The following is a 24,551-nucleotide window of genomic DNA, read 5'->3' as shown; positions in this document are numbered from 1 at the left end:
CCCAGTGAGCTCTCTTCGTACACAGCCAGCCGAAGGAATGAGAGAGCGTTTGCTTTGCACACTGATGACATGTGCAGATGAAACAAACCATTTCTTCCTTAGTCCTCACATGTCAAAAGAAAAAGAAAAATTACAGACAAACCTTACAGGTATAAAAATACTTCCCAAAGAATACCACTTTCTCTATGTAGACTATCAACAAATGGACCATTCATGGCTACAACCCTGAAATAGTGCCTGAAAGTCTACTGTGGAATGAATCGATGGATGGATGGATGGATGGATGGATGGGTGGGCGGAGAGGGTGGGGGGTGGATGCATGGACGGATGGATGTGGGATGGGTGGGCAGATGGGCAGGCTGATGGGTATGTGGATGGACGGGGGGTTGGGGGGTATGTGAGAGGATGGATGGACGGAAGGGCATCTTCTCAGTGCTGGTCCTGAGGCATGCAGAGATGAGCAAGTTAAAATCCTATTCTAAAAAAACTAAGTTTGAGCATACTATGGACAATGTCAAACCTGTCCATCTACCCATCTGTGCACCTGTCCATCCATTCCACACATGTCTGCCAGATTCCAGACAGGGATGAATGATGGGAGTGATTATTTCCTATTTAGGGGCAAAAAGTGGAAAGCAAGACCTGCTTCACGGAGTAGGTGTCAGACCCTAAAATAAGCTCAAACAGGTGATGATGGCAGGGAACAGCAATCTAGACTGAGGAAATGCTGTGACATAGGCAAGAGTGAGCAAAGGCAACGGAGATTAGGTTCCAAAAACCAGTTGGTCCCGTTCAACAAGACCCTAAATGGATATCCTTGGACACCAAGATCAATAGTTGCCAGGTGTTGGGGTTGGAGATAGGGAAGAACAGGCAGATGACAGAAGATTTTTAGGGCAGCAAAATACACTGTATGACAGTGGTAGATACATGTCATCACGCATTTGCCCAAACCCCCAGAACATACCACACCAAGAGTGAACCCTAATGTAAAGTATGGACTTTGAGTGACAATGAAATGTCTGCGTAGGTTTCTCCACAGCAACATATGTCCCACTCTGATGGGGGCTGTGGATTGTGGGGGAGACTATGCATGAAGGAGGGATAGGAGAAATCTCTGGATCTCCCTCTCAATTTTGCCGTGACCCTAAAACCATTCTTAAAAAACAAAGTCCTTGAAATTTAAAAAAAAAAATTATGTTTTCAGGATATACAGAGGGCTGGCATCTCTAGGATTCTCGCACTGCCTCCACTGCCCCAGCTTCTTCCTTCAGTCTCCCCGCTAAGATGGCCTCCCTCCATCTCTCCTGGCACAGAGCGCCACAAGCGCACCTGCTCTCCTCATCCGGCTTCCCGGCTCCTGTGCCTTCTCAGCTGCCTCCACCATGTCTTCCTCCTGGGTATCAGTGCCTGCTGCAGGCTTAACTATACTTACTATGCCATGTCTTTACACTACTGTTTTCTGTAATTTATAAAACACATACTGCCCACGAGTTTGTATTTTTAATTCCTGTAAGAGGTTTTGGGATCCAATTTGTGTGAAAGTCAGACTGCAACATAATGTAGTATTGTATGATAAAAGCCTCCAAGAATAAAAACAGACAGTATATCCCGCTTATCAGAAGCTCAAACGCCGGTTCCATTCCTGAGTGTCACAGATTTCCTCATGAATGACTCTTCTTTGTTTTGCCGCGATTTGTCCCCGTCTTCGTGACACACGTTCTAAGGATAAAGTTTCCTAATTTTTGAGGTTCCTTTTTTCCAAACATTTATTGAGAACCTACGGGGTGTCAGCCTACACTGTAAGTCAGCACCTCAGTTCACGTCATCTCCACAAGGTCCAACTGTAGTACGTGTGAGCAGTCAGTACTGTGAGGTTGCACTGACCACAGAACCCACTTTACGGATAAGGAGTCCTTGACCGCTGCTCACTCATTCGTTCAGTGACAGGGACAGGATCAGGGCACTGCCATGATCCTTTCTTGACCTTCTTCCGGTTCCCAGCTCTGCCCAGCATTGTCACTCTCCATTTTGGGGCCTCAGTTTCCTCTCCCCAAAACAAGGCTGTACCGTGGGGATATTGAAGCCCTGCTTTGTCAGAGCCCCTTCAAATCAAAGAAGCAGAAGAGGACAACGAAGGTGGGTCCCACTTGGCCCCACGTCATTCACAGCGGCTCCGGTTTCTTTGTTCAACGTTAGAGGTTCTAACTGGTCTATAAAGCATCCTTGCCTCGCTTTTATAAGATGCCAGCTTTAAAGCCGCACTAAGGGCAGTATGCCACTGTGGCCTGCATCCTGGAGAAGAGGATGTTCACGGGAAAACTGGTGAAATCCAGAGGCTGGAGTTTAGCTACTAGCAATGGGCCCATGTCAGTTTCTTAGTTTTGACAAATGGCCCACGGTGATGCAAGACACCCCAAATCAGAGAAACTGGATGAGGGGTGGATGGAAATTCTCTGTACATTAACAATTTTTCTGTAAACTTAGAACTACTCCAAAATTAACCATTTATTTAAAAAGATGACCCGGGGGCACCTGGTTGGCTCAGTCAGAAGAGTGTGCTACTCTTGATCTCAAGGTTGTGAGTTTGAGCCCCATGGTGGGTGTAGAGATTAATTAAAAATACAATCTAAAAAAAAAAGTGGATGGACACCCCCCAAAATCCACTCATCTGTAATGCCTTCTACAAATCACAATTTTCTGACTGTAAGGATAACACATAAAAAGAGCGGCTAATATTTAATGGGTACTTAGTATATTTCAGACTCCAAGCGTTTGGTGTGTATTAACTTATTTCATCCTCACAACAAGGAGATAGATAATTTTGTTATTCCCATTTCATGGATGAGGCCACAGAGGCCTACACAGGTGAAATAACAAGTCGGGGTATCAGTGGTACAGCTAAGACAAGTCTAGCTCCAGAGCCTGTGCTCTCACGCACGACTCCAAGCAAACCTTCCCAAATACTTCTGGACTCTTCAAGCAGGCATACATAACTGGGGAAATCCAAAGGGCTAGAAAAAGACCAAAAGCTGAGTTTCATGTTTAATACAAAGAGGAAACTAAAGAACTCTCAAGGTAAATTCCTACCTTTTGAAAATCTTTCCGGGAGTGGAACCAAACCTCACAGCCATTATCAATGGCCTCTCTACATGTGACCAACTTCTCTGGGCTTCTACTGTGTCCGGTGCTCTCAGTCACACCATTCCAGATGATCCGTACCACCAGCCCACTTGTCTGTCACTTACCAGGCTGCCTGAGGACATGTCTGTCCAGGTGGATGGTGAAATGAAACATGAAAGCTGCCTTTTCTTCCTTTTTAAAAAAGATTTTACTTAGTTATTTGAGAGAGAGAGAGAGAGAGAACACAAACGGGGAAAGGGGTAGAGGAAGAGGGAGAAGCAGACTCCCCACTGAGCAGGGAGCCCAACTCATGACCAGAAGATCATGACCTAAGCCAAAGTCAGACATTTAAGTGACTGAGCCACCCAGGCGCCCTTCAAGCTGCCTTTTCAAGGTGGGCCAAACAAGCTTCAGCGTAACCAGCTTTTCCAGATTCCTGGGAATCCATACTGAAAACCCAGGAGTGCATTGCCCCATTCTCTCTCTAAAATAAAGAAAGAAAATCTTCCTAAAAAAGAAGAAGAAGAAAAGAAATACAACCCAGATCTCCCCATTTGTCGCCTGTGCTCCTTTCCATACAGAAATGGTAACAGGTGCAGACTGAAAGAGCACAGCCTGAGGTCACATCTCCATGACACCGTGGGCTAGACCCATATACCATCCTCCAGTTCATCTAGCATGTTCCATCTGCTGATGGCAACTGCCGATGAGAAAACTGGTAGCATCACATTTTAAATGAAACAGATGACTTTCAGGAAGAATATAAATAGGTAGCTGGCCTTAGATGAAAACGATGAAACAAAAGGGTAAGAAGAAAAAATGAAGACACATGATTCATCAGAATAAGGGAAGCTGGAGGGGAAGGGAAGGTGGAGAAAGGGCATGTGATGGGGTACGTGGACATGAGACCTGCCAAAATGAAGCCAGCCATGAAGGAACCCCGACCTGCTCCTGAGAGAGACTGCGATTCACAGACAGAGGCTTTGCCCCAGACAAGACGTCAGAACATCTTACAGAAATGATGGCTTCTGCAGATGGACAATCACTCAATTGGAACAAGGCCTAAAGCAGAATTCTGTACCAAAACCCCTGCTGCTTCCTGCCTCTCTCAAGTTTAGGCTATTTTAGGCTGTAACGAAGATTCGTTTAAATTGTGTCCATGGGTTAAGGGCTTCTCAACCAAGCCAGTCACGTTCCAATTTCACAGTTGTCCCATTGCTGGTAACTCTTGACAACCTTCCCGGCGCCTCTACTTATACAACGGTCCCTCCTTCACGAGCCCAGTCCTCCTGCTCTGATTATCACATCCTCAACCCTAGCCACACCATCTCCAAGTCTGAAATCAACCACTGTGTCAGCATGCCGTTCCCACAGAGTAGAACTTCCAGCCTGGATCAGTGTTTAGGGTGCACGTCTGAGTACCCCTCCCAGGTTCGGAGGCTACAGGGGCTCCATGGCTCACAGTAGCTTTTCCCAAAGCACACAGGAACACTAAGCCTAAGAAATGTCCTAAGGTGGGGGGGGGCACTTGTGTGGCTCAGTGGGTTAAGCCTCTGCCTTCAGCTCAGGTCATGGTCCCAGAGTCCTGAGATCAAGCCCCATATGGGGCTCTCTGCTCAGCGGGAAGCCTACTTCTCCCCCGCCTGCCTGGCCCTCTACCTACTTGTGATCTGTCTGTCAAATAAATAAATTAATCTTTAAAACAAAACAAGAATGTCCTAAGGGGACATTTAAAAAAAAAAAAAAAGGCAGGATTTGGGTCATACAGGGACTCTCTGATCAAATAACTTTGAGAAACAAATGTCACAGGGTGCATTAGGTTGCTAAAGGCTAAGAGAGCCCCATAGTAAAGATAGCCATTTAATTTTGTTTAACTTGGACGTTACCAAAACTTACTTGGCTATAGGACCTTTTTCTCATACAACAGTCCTAAGACTTTGGGCAACATAACCTCACAGAATCACAGTATTCTAAGGCACTTCAGCAAGCTGTCCAATATTTATTCTACTGCACCTCTCCTGCTAGACTGTGTATCTTCTTGAAAAGCAAGGACCTTTTCCAAATCATCTCAGTATCCCTGACACACAGCAAAGAGCTTTACAAACCATAGGTCAATAAAAATGTGCTAAATGAATGCACTAAACCCAATCATCTCATTTTTAAGATGAGACGATGAGAAGCCAAATATGTCGACATAACTTCCTCCAGATCTTCCTACGCACCTACAGGAATGTCTTGCACGAAGAAGGCACTTGGGAATTCCTGACGAGTGGAACAGAGCAGAATGGATGGAACAGAAACTCCTCATCTCTGCCCTAAGCCAGAAGGCCTCACAACACAATGGACTCCTACTTCTTTCCCTCCTTCTTTCCCCAAGTTGTGCCAACCGGAAGAAAATGACTCTGGCAAATCAGAAGAGGAAAGCCATGGGAAAACCCAAGGCCCTTTGGGGTAGGAGGTAGGGAAATGGTGTTTGCAGACTGACGGGGATAAACAAGACCTGTCTGTATCTAATTTAGACTTAATAAGATAGTTTGCTGAATGTTAATTAAATACTCAGTGGTTGTTACCAACTGTGGTGATTAACTTAATTTTGAATTAAATAAGCAATAAATGCTTAACTGAAGTTCTATTAAATTTTACCCAGCAAGTAAGGAATATGAGGCTCTTAATTGACTTTAAACAAGATAGTTATGGCAAGTTAGTTGAATTTTTATTACCTGAAGATAACTGCCTTATTAAATCTAAATTGACTATTTTATTTGATAGAGAAATATGTCATCTGTTATTTCCATTTATCAAAAACATGTCCAAAAAGGTTCACACTTGTTCCAAACTGCCCGGATTAGGGTTATTTTGTTTTCTAGTACTGCTTTAAAGATTTGTTTATTTACTTGAGAGAGAGAAAAAGTGTAAGAGAGCAGGGAAGGGGGGGTGGTGGCAGAGGGAATAAGATTCCCAAAGGGACCCCATGCCAAGCACAGAGCCTGACCTGGGCTCTGCTCAGGACCTGAGCTGAAATCAAGAGTCAGATGCTTGACCGAGTGAGCCACCCGGGAGCCTTTAATAATAAAGTTTATTCATTTAAAAATGAATGTACATGTAAGAGGAAGAGAAGTTTAGGAAGGAGTCTAACTAAATAAGACTGCAGGGATCATATTTTCGAAACCAAAAATCAGGTGTCCGCTTTCTCAACATAGGTTCAGGTTGGGGACGTTGTGTAAATGTCACCATTCTGAAATCTCCAGGATGTTTCCCATGGCTTAAAAGGCTACTGATATAAAACGTATGAAATCACAGTAAAAACAACTGGTTGGCTCCACTACCGAGTACACCATATGTTGCCAGGGAATTAACCTCACTCTTCCAAAGGCCTCAGCGACCCACATGTTAAAAGACAAGGCTGGACTGCAGATCACAGACTTTATCCACTGCGTTTTTCTTTGTGCTGTGTGTAGTCCCTGGAACAGTGCCTGGCATGGACTAGGTGCTCAACGAACACTGACCGAATGAATGAATAAAGGAAGAGGCGACATGAAACGCTGAACACATTTAGCCCCTTTATACCAAGCTTCTCCAGCCCACCTAAATACTACTGACAATTCACACAAGGGAAAAACATGCTCTCAACTACTACATCGGAAAGTTTTTCAGGAATTAAAGGAATGCACATTAAGACAATAATGAAATACCATTTCTTACATATTCACTTAGCAAAGACAAGTGCAAGTTGTACAATGAAATCCTGGTGAAGATACAGAGAAACAAGGAGAATCCCACACTGCAGAGGAGTCTGCTGGAGGCTGCATGGCAACCGGGATGAAAAGCATTAGAGATATTTAGTTATTTCGGGCCAATAATTCTTCTTTGAAAGAACTGAAACTTGTTTAGTCAGCCGATAAACGTTTTTTAAAGGTCTCCCTGGGATGGGTCATGCGTTACAGGGAGAAGATCTTGGTGGTCTTATCATCTGGCGGGCTGACACAGAGAAACTGGACAGAGATAACACTTTTCAGCAGGCACCACAGGGCAAGCGCTGCTGCTTTACTACACTGACCACAGAATTCCTTCCACAACCACATTACGTGAAAGGTATTATTATCCCCTTTCATGGAGAAGGCTAAGTAACCAATACAAGGTTATAATGACTAACAAGTGGCAGAGACATGATGTGAACCCAAAACCTGCCTCCCCAACCATCCATGCATTTTCTTTTTTTATTATTTTTTATTAAAGATTTTGTTTATTGATTTGAGTGCGCAAGGGAGCACAAGCTAGGGGGAGAGGCAGAGGGAGAGGGAGAAGCAGACACCCCTCCAAGCAAGGAGCCCGATGCAGAGCTTGATCCCAGGGTCCTGGGATCATGACCTGAGCCGAAGGCAGAGGCTGAACCGACTGAGCCACCCAGGCATCCCTGCATTTTCTCCTGCATCCCAAAGGAGGTAAGAAACATATTCCTAAGAACACATAATGCAAGGGACAAAATGGCAACCACTGTCAGGGCTAACTGGAAGTGACAAAGAAACAGTTGTCTTTAGGAAATGATTTAGAAGGAAGTAAGAGCTATTCGTCCACTGATGTTTACACTGTACTTTTTAACATATCGAAGTGCATATAATGTGTTTATACTGAAAACTATCCTACTGTCCACACAGGTAATGTTTAAAGCAGGATTTATTAATTTCCACAAATCTTTCATTATATAAAAGATAAATATAGGGCGCCTGGGTGGCTCAGTGGGTTAAGCCGCTGTCTTCGGCTCAGGTCATGATCTCAGGGTCCTGGGATCAAGTCCCTCATCGGGCTCTCTGCTCAGCAGGGAGGCTGCTTCCCTTCCTCTCTCTCTGCCTGCCTCTCTGTCTACTTGTGATCTCTCTCTCTCTGTCAAATAAATAGATGAATAAATAAATAAATAAAATCTTTAAAAAAAAAAAAGATAAATATAAAGCCCAGGCCAAAAAAAAAAAAAAGTTAGACTTTTTTATAACAATATTAAGTGGAAATATTGTACACATACAAAAAAGTGGACACCCACGTCGCAGGGGTTAAGATTCAGGTTATGGTCTCGTAAGAGGTAAGAGAGGTTTCAGGTGAAAGAGTTTTGCTAGGAAGGATTTTTTTTGTTTGTTTAAGGAGTTGAGTGAATGTATTCTAAACGAGTTCTTTTTGTCTTTTGATAACAGACTGATTAATGTTTACATGAGTTCAATTTGTTTTTTTTTTCATTACTAAACATATTCTTAAAACTCACATTCTCATTTATTACTTTGTTTATATAATTCATTTGTTCAGACATTCATTCAACAAACACTCAAATGGTTGCCACACATCAGGATCCACAAGGGATAGGAATATCAACAGAAGCTACAGCGTATCTCAGGGATCTGCACAGGCTAGCATGAAGGGATCTGAAATGGTGCGAACAGAAAACTCAAGTTGAAGTCCTGATTCAACATCCAACTAGCCTGGGCCCCTGGAAAGTCATATAATCTTTCTCTCCTCCCGTTCCTGGTCAGTAAAACTCAGACAGTAAATAACTACTCACAGCACCGTCGTAGGGATTTGCCTGTAATTCATAGGAAAACACACAATTAACTGTAAAGCAGTATAAAAATGGCGACTGGTAGAAAGTCATAACCATATTCCATCTTGATCAGGATCATGCAGGCCAGTCTAGGCCCAAAAAATCTCCCTGGAGAGTATCAACCTACAGGCACCAAAATGGTCATTCCCTCGATACCCTGCATGAACTACAGCCCACCACACTTAGTGCCTCATCATCCATTTTCAGCTTTCTCTGCAATTGATCCAATTTAGCTAAGATGATCCTGAGAAGCCAAAGGGACAGAGCCTCGCCCCCGCCCCCCCCAGGTAAGATGGTTACAAGCATCTATTTCCAGGAAGAAAGGAAGGGAGGGAGGAAGAAGGAAAGGGAGGAAGGGAGGGAGGGGGAAAGGGAGGGAGGGAAGAAAAAGAAGTCAGGGTTGGCAGACCTCAAAAACATTCTACATCAAAACTTCAATCAATACCTGAATTCTCACTACCATTCCAATCAGCCACTGCTTGAATATCTCCAATGATTAGAGATTCAGTAACTCTAGAAAGAACCAATTATATTCAGAATTAAGAGACTTCATGAAATTCTGAAAAGATAAAAAGGGATAGAGATCTTCCCCCTTGACAAACAGCTACCTCCACAGCCATGCACTCTGTCACCCTTCTACAGACACTGAGCGAGGATGGGATCACCTGGAGGTTATGATGGAACACGGGCCATTGGACTTTGCATGTCTCACCTGCTCAGGGTCTGGGTTTCCTCTTGTTCAAACGAGATTAAGTGACCTCTCTTTAACCTGTGAAACATCCACCATGTCCATGGCCTCTACCCTAACTCAGCTTCCCTTTGGTTTTTGCCTGGCCTATTACAGTACATGTTGCCTAGGACCCACCCGCCCAGCCCACACACCATAACCAATGATCTTCCTAAAACACAGATATCTCTTTCATAGCCCAGCCTCATCTCCTTAGCAATCAAGACCTTTCTCAATTTCAGCCCCACCACACCTCTTCACCCTCACTGCTCTGGCCTCTGTGTGATGCAGTTCATCTCCAGTGACCCCAATTTTCCAAGGCACTGAGCACTTTCTCACCTCTGCGTCTCTGCCACATTATGTGGCAGAGACCTTACTTAAATACCCTCTGCTCTTCTTGCCCACCAAGTTCCCACTCATCCCTCAAAGCCCACTTAAGTGACAGTCTTTTCATCTGTGAAGTTTCTCCCTGGTCCCTAGAGTTAGTCACCATCCAAATGAGCCACCAGATACCTCTGGCATGCATTTTTCCATCCCCAGAACCCACACTAGAATTTCACTCATTCATTCACAGGTACATTCAGCACATGGGGTGAAATGAAGGAGTACAGGTGCATCCTATCAATGGGCAAATGTATCTTTAAGGTCCTGCCCCACTGTCGTTACTGGAACCCTAGGATTCCTCAAGTAAAGCTGCAAGGCTGGCCAAGAAAAGAGATTTCCAGGTTAGAAATGACCAGACATTTGGAAAGCTGACTTACCTTTCACCTCATTCTAAGAAAAGGCACTCCTTAACCTCCAGGTCCCTTTGGTTTGCCTTTCCCACAGGTCAGGGCCCCCACACCCTGCCTTGTGGGTGGCCACTCCCTGCTGCATTTCTTGCAAATGGTTCGTTTTCATACCAAACAAGACAAGAGCTCCAGGTGCCAACTAAGTTTTATTTTGCTTCCTGGGAACTGAGTAAGAACCATATTCAGTGGAAACTCATTAGGAAGAATAAGGCAGGTTACTCTGGTGACTTCTTGGCACAGAATTCAGTACTGCATTGGGCTTCCACAGTGATCCTTGAGATCATTATCAAGACAGGCCAATGAAGGGAAAATAAATGATTCAAAAACCCAGTTCGAGTACACCTACAGAGAATCCATCCTATTTCTTTAGATATAATAGCAACAGCAATTTCAACTGCCCCACTGCATGCTGAACTGAGTCTTCCTGTCCTCCAGTGTCTAACCTAAGACCCAGCCCTCCAACAAACTCCCACACCCATTCCCATGCACTTGTACACCCCGTGTGTCCCCTACTCTACCACTCTCCCACGGGCACCTTCTTACATTCTTACAGGCAGGAGCACGTTTTCATCAACCCTGACCAACCCTACATGCCGACAATCTTGACAACCTCTTCTGACATCCTCAAACTTTACCTTACAAAAGAAGGTCACTGGACCAATGTTTCTTGAGCACATAACATCTCCTCTAACAAAAACAGTGGGTGTCTGTTGAGTCATGATGACAGGAGGCTTAGCCTTATGCTCACTTCTTACATGACCTCCCTCGAAACTCACCTACAAGTGGGGCAACCACACATACCACGGATCCTCCAGATCAGAACACCTTTGGGAATAAAAGGGGTCACCTTGCAGTGGTACACGGACATAAGCCAGGGCTGTGCTGGGCAAACCAGAGAGTGGGGTCCTTCTACTTGTTAGCCAAATATGGCTGTTGCGTCACCTTTACAGACCAGAAAACGGAGGCTCATGGTAAGGACAGGAATTCCTTAACATCCACCAAGTGGGCTTCTAAAGATGCCAAAAACCTCACACTACATGCACCCAGAGCCATCTTCTAAGGGGGTCGGGCCCGCTACCTCCCAAAGCCCTTGGATGCGGTGGCTGATCTGCCCGTTAAAGGGCTGAGTGATGAAAGAATGTTAACAATGACTATGGCAGGAACAGTGCCTATACTGGGGGTGGAACAAGGCCAAAACACACTCCTTGAAGGTCACTAAGTCACCCCACCCTGTCCTGACCCTCTCACGGACCTACGCCTCGAAAGGTTCCCACACAAGCTTCGGAGAGAGGACTAGAAGCACCCCTCCATACCAGCCTTCCATTTTAACCACAGGGGGCTTTTGAAGCGAGGCCACGACACAAGCAATTACTGTGACAGAGGCCAACCCTGCAGGGCTGCGAGGCACAGACACCACACGAACAAATCCCAGGAGAGAGTGGGACAGTTACAAGAGACGAAGGACCACTGCTTAGCCTGGAAGCACCGTGGCTGTCGGGGGCAACCAGCCCACTTCGCAGGGTACCCTGTTCTCCACAGCGATGCCCCCATCGATAAGATATCGGAAAATGAGTAAGTCCGCGCATGTGACCACCGCTGGGAGCACCCTCCAGTAGGCGGTGCAGCTACCATTCGAACGTGGAACAGCTGTCTGGGTCTATTCCACCTCCACCGGGAGGGCAAGGGACTTTCACCGTGTGCTAGACCCCATGCTCAGCCCAGAAACTGCCCCAACACCCACTGCATTACAGTTTCTAAAGCACTGTTAGGGAAATTCCTCTGGTTCTTACAAACGTACTGTGATATTTGAAGGTAACTGAAGCTCAGGGATGTTCCAGAACTGGCTTTAAGACCACAGCGCCAGCGGGGGGCTCAAACGCAGGTCTCTGCTCTTCATACACCAGAAAGTTTGGCGATGGTACTGCCAAAATGATAGGCCAGACCTTCAGGGTTTGGGGTCTCCGACCCGATTCTCAACTGCCTTCCAGAATTACACACACAGGCAGCGAACAGGAATGAGCACACAGTGAAATACTACTAAGAGTCTCTTGCCTGTGTATAGGGACTGCTAAGGAAGGGCTCACCTATCAATGTCAATTTCTCATGCTTACCTGTGAAAGCCAAGGAGCAGGACCAGAGCTTTGGAGATGGGAGTCTGATCTCATTCTGCCAGATAAAATGGAGCACCCCATCGAAAGGTGCTTCACCCCAGCTCTTTCCCACACTCTATAGATATGACTAATCCTTCTAACCCATCTCTCGGATTGCAGTCGGGAGCTCTAAGTGATTGGAAAATGCATCGGCCCCATAAAAAGTGCTACAAAGGCAATGCAATTCTAATGGGCTCTGTGAGATGGGTTGTAAAGGGTGGGTTTAACAGAGAAGGAAAAAACAAGAGGATCCACCCTGTAATGGACCCAATACTGGCAGCCCCAAAACCTTTATGCAAACAAAATAACGAAAATTGAAAGGGGATGATGACTAGGGGTGGGGCTGAGGGGCTCTCACAGGCAAGGAGCCTTAAAGTGATCCTGCAGTCAGAACCTTGGTTCTTGAAAAAAAAAAAAAAGAAGAAGAAGAAGAAAGAAAGAAAAGAAAAGGACATAAGTGGCAGTAAAAGAAATCAATCCCCTCGCACAGACTCAAACTGAATCCTCTTGATCACTTTGTTTCCAAGTGCAAAGTACAAGGTTCAAGCCCAGGAACAGCGATCTCCAAGTTATATTCCCTCCCAAATTCTCCAAAGCAAATCCCTGGAGGTGGGGGATGGGGGGATGGGAGGTGGTGGGGGTGGGGGGTAGGAGGGGGGAGGTTGGACAGAGAAAGAATGTGTCAGGCCAGGCTCAGCAGAATCAGAGGTAAAACACCTTTGAAATAAAACAAAACTTATAAAAATACAACAAAACAAAATAAAACCAAAAAATCTCCACCTTTGAAAGCGATCTAGCCTGGCCTGGGAGTACGGGCTGTGGCCCAACTCGAGCTCAGCGGACAAGGATGTGACAATGCAGTGTGTCCCTTTCCCAGGGCCTCGGCTTCTTCACCTGTCCAAAGAGGGATCCAGTCGCTCTAGCGATCAGGGCCCAGCCCACACTTCTCGGGCAGGAACTGGCTGCCTTCTCAAAGTTTCTTCCACTGCCCATACACTTTGGTCACATAAAAGTATTTTCCAGCTAAGGCTGATAACCTGGCAAATATTTACAAGGACAAGAGTAGGAACTTAGCTGCCTGATCTGCTTCTAACAGCAAATAGCTCCTGGAACCCATCTGTCCCTCCCTTCTCTGCCAGGCTGGTGCAGGCCCCCTGGAACGGACCAGTCGTCCCCTAAAGGGGCTCCCTCCCTTTGCACCTGACCTGCTACCACTCTGCTCTCTGAAGCACAGACCCACCAAAACCCTTCTTTGCTTGGTAAGTAACAAAAGCCCCACTGTCCCCCTACTAAGGATGCCATCATCCTTAGTCCTCCTGCCTGCCCTTTCCCACCTAACCCTCTAGATCCAGCCCCATCTTTCACCATAAGCTCTGCACACATACTGCCATTCACCAAACACTTTAAGCCCTCGGGACAATATGTAGATCTCAAGGTCCATCTATCTGGAAAACTCTACCATCTCTGTCCACCATACGCACTCCTACTCACTCTTCAAAACCCCAACCCAATGTCTTCTCCATGAGCATTGTCCTGTTCTTCCAGGTGGTGGGTCACTCCTTTCTTAGAGCTCCCATCAGCCCTGTGTGCATCGCTCTAGTAGGGCCTTCCTTACCTTGGTCTATTTTAGTCTCTCTCCTACACTGGAATAAAGAGCTGCGGAGACCCAGCCTTGGTTCTCTTTGTCAGCCAGTACCCAGCATTTCTGTCTGGCACATGTTAATGTCACTGCACCCCTGGGCTGCACTGAACACAAGAGACTGAGGTGTATGTGAGCACCCATACATGGGGGGTGGGGGAGACAAGAGGGCAAGGAGTCTACGAATAGCTTCATGGCACAAGGTGGGCTTGGGCCTTGAATTTAAAGGGCCATAGGTTGGGGCCCCTGGGTAGCTCAGTGGGTTAAGCCCCTGCCTTGATCTCAGGGTCCTGGGATGGAGCCCCGCATTGGGCTCTCTGCTCAGCAGGGAGTCGTCCCACCCACTCCCGCCTGCCTCTCTGCCCACTTGTGATCTCTCTCTCTCAGTCAAATAAATAAATAAAATATTTTTAAATAAATAAATAAATAATAAAGGGCCATAGGTTTATAACAGGTAGAGACTCTGGCCAGCCTGGAACTCCAGGCAGAGAGAACGGCACAGGCAAATGCACGGATTGAGAAAATGGAGGAAGGTTCAAGGGTTTTAGGACCACCTGGCTGTGGAAGGAAAAGTGAAAGAGCAGCTGGAAATGCACTCAGCCTTCGGATGGCATGCTGAGAGACCCCCCTCCCATGCTGACAGGCCCTAGTCTTCACCCTGATAGTGAGACTACCCAATGCCAATGAAGCCTGGGCAGGCCACAGCCTAGCTGGTCCTCCATCCAGTCCTGGGTCTCCAAGGGCCCAAGCTTCCAAGTGAATCAAAGTCCCTCTCCTCCCATTACTGCTCCCGTGTAGTTGCAGTGAATTACATCAATCCCTTTCTTCATCAAACCAGTGCTTCCCAAGCGCCTACCATGTGACAGGCACTCTTCTGGGCCTGGGGATATGGCCATTAACAAAGCAGGCATTTCTGCAATCCTCCAGAAGCTTATTTTAAAGTGGAGGGGGGACAAAGATTAGCAAATATATAAAGTCAGGTCGTGACAGGTGCCTCTATTGTGTCAGTAAATGCTGTTCATTCGCTGAACAAATAGTTCTGAACATCTTCAGAGCACCAGAGACCAAGAGAGATTCAAAGATGAGATAGGCAAGGTCCTGTTTACTTTGCTGAGTGCCATTCTGAGCATGCTGAGTGCTGAGTCTGTTTCCTCACCTGAAAATGCCTTTATCTCTGATTCAGTGAAATGCAAACGATACACCTGAGGCAGGTGGGCCACAGGAAGAACCTAAGTGCTGAGCCAGAAAGCCTTCTTGCAGGAAGGAGTGTGCGTGGCCAGAGGAAGGGCAGGCAGGATCGAACAGTAGTTTATTCAGCTCAAGTACAGAGGACACTCAGCATCACAGGAGGAGCCACAGGTCAAGGGCAAGGACAGGGATCAAGACCCTCCCTCATTTCCCTACTTGAGTGATCCTATTGCCCCAACTGCCTCTCTCTATACATCAAAGCCTTATAACTATAGAGGGCCGAGGAGGGAAGATGTGGGGGAAGGTGCAGATGGTTTGCCAGAGAGGCTCTGTTCTGTCTTCTGTCTGGCTAGGTTTGAGCAGAGAAGACACCCAGTGGGTAGAGGAAGTGGTAGTATCTTGAGAGGGAAGGGGCTGGGCAGCAACATGCAGAAGTAAGTAGTCTGTTCTGGTACTCAAACCTTCAACTCTGATCCCACCCAGCCCCGTGCCTATGAACTGAAATAAATTCCAAGGAAGAACACTGAAAAACACCACTGACGTGATGTTTTTTTAATCCATTCTGTGGATACAGAGAATAGTGAAGAAGCTATAGATCAGGAAAAGGCTGGAAACTTAGCCATGTCACTAGTAGTTGTGTGACTTTACTTAACCAAAAACTGATCTTCTCATCTGCAAAATAAGACCAAAAATCATAAAGCCTCCTTTAATCAACCAGTATGAGAATTACATAAGCACCCGGGAAGCACTCAGAAAACTGTCAAAATTATTGTTATATTATTACATATTGTTATATATATATATTTTTACTACTGTTATTAAGAAAAAATGATAAAAAGAGAAACGTCCACCTGTTGCCAGGCATGAATCCCATTAAGTCTCCTGCCACTCACCCACCCTATTCACAGACAGTGAAGAGTAGTTAAGTCCTCGTCAGTATGTCAGTATTCTGTCTCATTTCTGTGACCCGCAAAAAACATGCCAGCCATTCACACCACACATACAGATAGTGTGGACCAGGTTCCCGTTAACACACTTCCGTTCCCTTGCCTCACCTCTAGCTCATACATACCTTCGAGCCCCCAGATTTCCACCCAAATAGCAGGTTCCCACCTACCCGCAACACAGCTTTACCTCCTCCCTCCTCACCTGGGTTTCTTCCAGCAAAGTGCAACCTTCCAACGCCATGTTCCAGGAAAAGTCCCCACCAACACCCACCCACCAATACACACACTGCGCTAGGACTCCTATTACTGACCAGGGTCAACGTTTCAGGTTCACTCAGTTACTAAATGCATTACTGTGCTTCCTGTGTTACCATCCAAATACCTAATTCCAGGGACTCTTCTAGAACCCCCAGCGCATTCTCAAGTCAGTCTCTAGAGAAGCAAGTACTGACCCTTTAGCCTACAAGATAAATTTGAATCTACTTTGCAAATTAAATTTAAATTTAAATCTCTATTTCCCACAGCCCCCTTCACACTGCTTGTTCCAAACACAGCCTCATGCGTAAACCTTCCCTATGGCAGCGAATGCCTAACACACACACACACACACGCACCCGTATCTTACCTGTCCTTCTTCCACATAGGCAAGTCCCACTCAGCCCTAAAGATTCCCTTCAGACACCACTCCCTCTGTGGTTGTTCGCCTGAAGTCTACCCTCCTCAGTGCAGAACAGCCAAAACATACCCTTATAATAGCATACAGACACATACACACACACACGTGCACACATGCGTGTGCACACACACACATACACGCACACTTGGGCTCCTCAAGGAGGACAGGGGTGGTGTCCCCTTATCTTTGTACTCCCAGGGCCACCCAATTGCAAAACTTGTGCACCTCACACACTGCTCTTCTCCTTTCTGTGTACAGATTAGCTGTATGTTCCATCCCCTGCTTTTACCAGGTCACCAGGCCTCTTCTGTCTTGACCAAAAACCCATCATTATCCCAGCATCTTAAGCCATAGCTCTGAAATCAAATCCAACCGGACTCTTCCTTGTTCCCAATTAACCGGTGCCAGGCTTACAGTGAAGTCAAGTCACATATTAACACCAAGATCAAAGTTCTAGGCTGTAATTTTGAGCACATCTCTAATTAGCACTGTGACCTTGGGCAAAGGTTCACATGCTGATGATAGTATCATCAGGCCCCATTCTCAGGGGACTGTTTGATATCCAAATGGACTATCTGATGGGAAACTGTTTCCTCAAGTGCAGAGCCCTGCACATTCATAAAGGGTATAATGAACAAATTTTATCAAATCTAACCATCAGCTGTTAAGATGTACCATTATCAACTTAGAATGAAAAACTGCTCAGCCATGACATATCTGTGATTATAAGAGAACCCAATTTCAGTCATACTAAAATGTGAAGTGTGTTTTAGAATTGATGAAATAAAATTTATTTGTCTCAGTAAAATATAGAGACCTGCTACAAATTTTTCATATTTGCCAACGGCCCATAATAGGTACTTGGTAATATATGCCAAGTAAATGAATGAACGAACACCCACTGAGAATACTCTTAGGCCAAATTATTGCCTCTTTTGCTGGAACTGGGCAGCAGGAGGCCTCCCCATGCCAGTTCCTCCACCTCTCAATCATGTCCCAGCCTGATCAAAACCCTCAAAAGAGGACTTCAAGTCATCTCCAAACCCCCCTCATAATGAAGGCTCCTCTCTACCAATCACTGCCTAGAACTGCCTACCTTCCCAGAACAGTGACTTCTCCACCAGAATATGTCACCACAGAGTCCTACTCAGTCCCAGCCATAGTAAACAGCTCAGCAACTCAGCTTCTCCTCCCTCCAACCGTCCCCAAAACCAACTCTAGGCCCACCCACTGCTTACAAGGAGCTGGAGCCTGGGTGAATGCATGATCCAAAGGGCCCAGGCCTGTATCCTCAACCAGACAGCTAACCCCAACTACTCATCTCCCGTCTAGAGTCCACATTCTAAATTCTAAAAGCCTGGTGTTATGGATGGGGGGCTGCCTTGCAAAGATTAAATGTAAGATACACTCTCTTCCTTTTAACTGACGCCTGGAGCAGACAGGAACCAGGAAGGAAGGAAGGCAGGCAGGCAGGCTGGTTGTGGAGTGGAGAACCCTATTTCAAGTTCTAGGCCCCCTACCATCCACCATTACTCACTGTAGGCTCCAGAAATAGCCCCCACCTCCTATGAGCCTCTACATTTGTTTTCCTACCTGTAAGCCTACCTGTAAGCGTGAGGGACAGTAAGGAATTGGGGGTGGGGAGCAGTTAGCTGCTTTCCCTCCTACTGTTAGGACACTTTCTGAAAAGGCACAAGTGCTGGGAAAGGTAAGCCATTAAGTCACTAACACCTTAGTGAGAATGAGTTTCATTGGGAGACAATTTAGAAAAGGGTATTGGAAACAAAGTTAAGTGAGTATGGTATTAGGAAAGTAGCTCAGGGATGACCCTACATTTTTACATTCTGGGTTGAAGGCAGGAAGGCAGTGAATTCCTGGGAGGGGGAGGGAAACCAGAGAGCCCTTTCAGTTCCCAGAGTACTCCTTAATCCCAAAGGCGTCGCTCTGTAGAGTACTCAGGCACAATTCCACTCTATCTCATCTCATGCACCCCCTCCATCCAACCCTAAGCCCCCAACAATCACATTTAGAATTTCGTCTCCACTCTCTGTATTTTATTTAGCCTTCTCTGCTCTGCATCCCCCACCCCCACCCCTGCACAAATGGCCTTCCTGTCCCTGGCTGGCTTCAGGAAACCCCCTATTCTTCAAAGCCTTGACCAAGCGCGGCCCCTCCAAATGGGAAAATCAAACTCCCTTCCTTAAGCGCCTGAACTTTACCCATGCCTACCCCCTCCCCGCCCCACCCCTCGCCGCACACCGCACTTTATCTCCGGTCAGCTTGGGTGCCACGGTTGACTGTGCGCTCCCTGAGGGAAGGGACTGGGCCCCAACACCCTCTCTGAGCTCGCACACCCAGCACAGAACGTGGCACACAATGGGTGCTGGAGAAATGCTTGGAGAAAAAGAACCAGGAGTTGGGAACCATCTATGTCAGTTTGGCTCGGCCTCCAGAGAGTGACTCCGGGGAGGCCCTCCTTCTCCCTGGGCCTCAACTGAGCCGACTGTAAAATGGGGGGACTCGAATTACTAGGTTCCTAGGCCCTTTCCGCTGTGACAACTGAGATTCCGCGAAAGCTCCAAGCTGCTGGGTGTGGCCCCGCCCCCTGGACGCCCTGAATAGCCCGGGCAGGGGGCGCTCAGGGAAGGGCGCCAACCCCGCCCAGCCCCAGGTCCGCGCTTCCCGAAAACTCGGGGTCCCCCTCCCCCATGCGTGCACCCCGTGATTGCGCCGCGGCCGGCACTTCCGCACCGCGGGCCCTGGGGCCGGGGCTGGGCGCGCGCTCCGCGCCCTGCGCCCCGCGCTCCTGCCTCCCCGGAGCGCTTGCGCCCGGGGAGGGCCGGGGGTTCCCGAGGCGCCCGCGAGCGGAGGGTGGGGGGGAAGGAAGGAGGATTTGCAACAATACCTCGGGGAGGAGGCAGCCGGGGCAGCGGCGGCGGCGGCGGCGGCGGCGGCGGCGGCTGGAGGCGGAGGCAGAGGCGAAGGAGGAGGTGCCCGGGCACTCCCCCTCCCATTGTCCCCGGCCCCGGACAGGCCCGGCCCCGCGCCCCGCACCGCGCCCCGCGCCCCGCGCCCCGGGCCGTGCAGCCAGCCCTTACCTTGCAGCGCTCGGCTCTCCCCTGCTCGCTAGCGCTACTTATCCCGGGAAAGCTCGCGCGGGTCCGGGAGCGGACCCACAGACAAAAAGTGAAACTTCGGCAGGACTGGAGCGGCTGCTGGTTGGTGCCTTTCCCCCTCCTTCCTCCCCACCGTCCCCACCCCCTCCCCTCGGGCTCCCGTGCGGTGCCCTGAGAGCTGGAGGCTGACGTCAGGGGCCTGAATTCCTGACTTTGCCTGCACGCATTTGTCCATGTAAGGTATGGGAAAGCGTGTGCCCGCGGGGCCGCCGCGCTGCGCTCGCCAGGCGGGGGAGGGGGCGCCCGCTGGGGCTGCGGCTGGGCCAGAAGGTGGGCGCGCGGAGGGCATGTTACTTCCTGGGAGGAAGAGGAGGAGACGCGGGGATGCAGGGAGCTTGCAAAGGAGGAAGGGAATGAGGGAGGTGTGGAGGCTATGCCTGCACTGGAGGAGGAGGAAGCAGACGTAGAAGGAGGAAGCGGCTGAGTGGAGGGGCTGCTGAAAAAATGAGGGGACCGTGTCTACTATGGAAGCGCCAATTCAGCAGAAGAGATCCTGCCATGGAATTCCCTTCTGAAATCTTGCTCCTGAGCCTCGCCCTGGCGTCCCAGCAACACTCAGAACCTACTGGATGGCAGAGAGGGCCAAGACCACTTCACACAGGAGAAAACTGAAGCCTGGAAAGAGAAATGACTTGCCCAGGGTCATACACAACACAGATTCAAGCGCGGGACCGGGATGCTTAGACTCCCAGCCCTGTCCCCCGCTGCCAGGCAGGGTCCTGACTCCCTTCGTCCCACTGAGCCATGAAACAGGCTATGTGTCCCTGGACAACGCGTACCACCCTGTAAGAGTTTGCCAACTTCTCCTGGTCCCTGAGTCAGTTCCTGGAAGTTTCTGATTGACAGCCCTGAGTAGCAGTGACAATCAGTTGCTTCCGGTCAGCTTCCTCTGTCCTGTACTCAGAGGAACCCCTGCAGGTTAGCATTTACTTCCCAGCCTTGTCCTGGAAGCCCAGAAAGCTTGCTGTGAGCTTATATTTTCAAAAAAAAAAAAAAAAAAAAAGTGGAGGAGGGAATCTGTGAACTGGGTGAACTGGTTTGAATAGAGGCAAGCCTGTTCTTGGAAGGTTTGAGTCGTATTTTTTTCCCTCTGACATTTGTAAATAGAAGCAACCATGAAAACCACCATTTACTTTGTTAAGAGGTTGTAATGTTCAGCAGCTAGTGCCTGGAAGGCACTCCAAGGCTGTGGACTTTGTTTCTTTGTTTCTGGCCTCCTGGTACGTAAAATAACCATCCCTCACCTCAGCATATCATGAAAGTGCTTTTTCACAGGTTTATTAGGTCTTTGTGTTGGGTGGAACAAATTGTAGTCCCTCTTTAGTAATCTGAGGATAAAAAAAAACAGGTAAAATGATTTGCCCCAACACAAAATAAATGACTGAGCTAGCATGTGAACTCACCTCCTCTCATCCAGGTCATGTGACTAATCCTGTGGTTTGGGGCCAGACAGGATATTGGGGATATTGGGTTCCACCCAATAAGGAGGCCCTGACTGCCAGCATACCCTAATTCCCATTCATGGATGTTGAGAGTACCTATTCTTGAAACTTCTGGAACTTGGTTCTTCTTGGATTTGGAGGGATTTTTTTTTGACCAAGAATTAAAGAAGTGAATGTAGAAACACAGCATATTGCACTTTCCATTTCTTGGGCACCTTCTTTGTGCAAAGTTCCAATTACTTAATCTCTCTTCCTCTAGATTTCCCATCTACACCTGCAAAAATTAAAAATAGCAGAAATAAGGTAAAGAGTACCTATGCCATGCAATCATGAACCATTTTTTTTTGCAACTAATATGGTTTGAAATAGGAAATATGAGCTCTTGGTTTTTTTTAAAGATTTTATTTATTTATTTGACAGAGAGAGACCACAAGTAGGCAGAGAGGGAGGGAAGCAGGCTCCCCGCTGAACAGAGAGCCCGATGCGGGTCTTGATCCCAGGTCCCTGAGGGAAATATGAGCTCTTAAAAGAGATTTTGTCCTGGGACTTTCAAGAGATCAGATCCCATTACAATACAATTCACTTAGTCTATCTTCAACATTTCAGCAAACCCATATTCTCAATGCTAATGTTTAGTACAAGAAAACCCTGGTATCACTCAAAGTAAAAATGGGTTCACCCAGTCCCCATCCGATATAGCGGGACTTGACCAGCATTTCTTTTTTTCTTTTCCCTAGTAAGCCACTTATAAAGAATAATAGGGTTCTAATGAGTATTAATAAGATTTAATAAGGTATAATTAGAGTTATTCATTTCCTCCATCATACACATTATAAGAGTGCTGTGTTGGATCCAGAAATGCTGCTAATTACGTTGAAACTGTTGTATGGGTGTGTTGGGGAAGATCATTAAGTTTCTTCTGAAATACTGAGGAATTGCTCAGATGGGCATGTTGTTAGCACAAGCATTAGAAGTGAATCAGGAAAGATCATTTCAACTCATGAGACACTCACCAGGAGTATAAGAAGCAAACTCATCAAGTCAAGGGCATGTGGTGTAGTCATCAGTGCAAACCCAAGTCAAAAGCCTCATTCTCATTTGCTGATCTGGTTTCTTTTGTATTCTCACTTTTCTCAATATGCCCATTACATACACACACACAACACACACGCACACACTTGCTGTGTTCAGGGGCTTAAGAAAGCAGGAAACACTGTGCAAATTTGCAGACTCCATGCCAGAGAAATACAGGATTACCCACTCAGAGACTAAAGGACACAGGATTTCAGGTATGGCAGAGGTCATGTGATCTGAGGATTGCACACTGGTGGTCTGAAGACCTATAAAAGTATTGTCCCTGTTCCAGGGATGGCACACAAAACTTTCAGGAAGGCAGGCTGTGGCCCCACCAATCCCTTCCATCTGCTACAGCCCCTTACCCAAAGGCCTCTGTGTAGCTCCTGGCAGTCTCCTCCCTGTGCGTGGGAGAAGCAAAGCAGTATTCTGAAGATTTTTACATTTTATTTAACCTCGCAAAAACTTTCTAAGGTCAACAGTATTATTTTTCTCTATTTTGCCCTGTGCCCATGAGAAAAGTAAAGCCCAAGGAGGTTATGTAGCTTGCTCTTAACACAGAGCTAGTCCATGGGGAAGCTGAGACACACACACACACACACACACACACACACACACACACACACCCGCACCGCTGCCCCCACCCCAAGCCCAAGCAGCCCAGCACTAGCTCCCCCATTGCCCAGTGAACATCTGGTCTCAGTCGCAACCCTCCCGTGTGCAGAACTCAGTCTCCCACAGCTGACCAAGAGGAATAGATAGGAAGAGGCTATTGGAGATATACTAAGGCAAGAGGGGCAGGGAAGATGGAAATGAAACACCAACCCAATATTGCTTCTACCGAGCTTAATCACATCAGGCCAAACCCCTTCGTGTGGTGATCACAGCCTCTCAGCCCCTTCTCTTCCTGTCCTGCCCATGCCATGACCCTGCAGCCAACCAAGGTCACGTGGTTGTCCAAACACTTAGTACTTGTCCCTGCTCATCTGCCTTTTCAGGGGTTCTTTCTTTCTCATGGGAGTGCCCATCCTTCTCCATCCACCTGGCAACCCTCACCTAACCTCTTCTTTTTTTTTTTTTTTTTTAAAGATTTTATTTATTTATTTGACAGAGAGAGATCACAAGTAGGCAGAGAGGCAGGCAGAGAGAGAGAGAGGAGGAAGCAGGCTCCCCACTGAGCAGAGAGCCCGATGCGGGACTCGATCCCAGGACCCTGAGACCATGACCTGAGCCGAAGGCAGTGGCTTAACCCACTGAGCCACCCAGGCGCCCCATCACCTAACCTCTTCTAATTCCCCAACCACCTACCTTCAATGGATGCCTTGCCCCCCCAGAAATGTTCCTGTCACTCTGCTTATCCTCAGTCCATGTGGCTCTGGATTTTGTCAATGGTCACCTTGTCTTTCTCCGCTATTGGACTGAGGCTAATTTGGCTCTGAGTCCTTAACACAGTCCCTGCCTTGATCATTGCACACATCCAACTAATTGCCCCCTTACTCCCCACGTCCCCCCACCCCTGTCTTCCTTCTTCCTGGTCAGGGGAAAAAAAAAAAAAAAGATTATGGAGGAGGTATAGGATATATGTGTTTAAATAAAATCAGACATCTCCCTCGAGATGAGACCTAAATGTCAGCAGACCAGAGAAAGGGAGAGCAAGAGTAACAGGAACATGACCATTTGGAAGTAGAACCAGGATTGGCAAGGGAGGGAGAGGAGAGGAAGGGTCATTGTCCTTTCTTGCCTTCAAGTTACTGTGTAACCTCATAGCAAGTCACTTTCTCTCTGGCCTCAAGTTCTATATCCATACAATAGGTTCTTAGATTTGATATTCTCCTACACTCTCCCAGCTCTTCAGTTCAATGCCATGCTCAACCTACTGACCAAATTCATGTTCTCAAAGGGTAGCATGCCACATTGTCCTCTGAAACTTTTCAGTTTCATGAAATCAACTGCATTAACTCCAAACTCTTCAGCAGTACCCTCTTGGTTCTGTGATCAAGCCCTAATGGGGTCCTTTCCACAGACCACACTTCC

The 24,551-nt window shown here is 47.3% G+C and overlaps 1 protein-coding gene across 6 annotated transcripts in view; it reads right to left on the bottom strand.

Annotated features, from left to right (window-relative positions):
• The window catches only part of LOC122908796 (LIM domain containing preferred translocation partner in lipoma), a 673,192-nt gene extending 653,153 nt beyond the window's left edge, over positions 1-20,039 (bottom strand). For 5 of the 6 annotated variants that reach the window (XM_044251972.1, XM_044251981.1, XM_044251976.1 and 2 more), the window contains exon 1: positions 19,924-20,039. The gene's annotated coding sequence lies outside the window, so the exon portion shown is untranslated. Of the gene's footprint in view, positions 1-19,730; positions 19,747-19,923 lie in introns of those variants that run through there. The other variant, XM_044251974.1, reaches the window with a different exon arrangement.
• Positions 20,040-24,551: the final 4,512 nt, after the last annotated feature.

This window comes from Neovison vison, chromosome 6 (assembly GCF_020171115.1).
Source record: "Neovison vison isolate M4711 chromosome 6, ASM_NN_V1, whole genome shotgun sequence".
Lineage (NCBI taxonomy): Eukaryota > Metazoa > Chordata > Mammalia > Carnivora > Mustelidae > Neogale > Neogale vison.
Note: the sequence above shows the minus strand (reverse complement) of the source record. Positions and strands in the feature narration are given on the sequence as shown.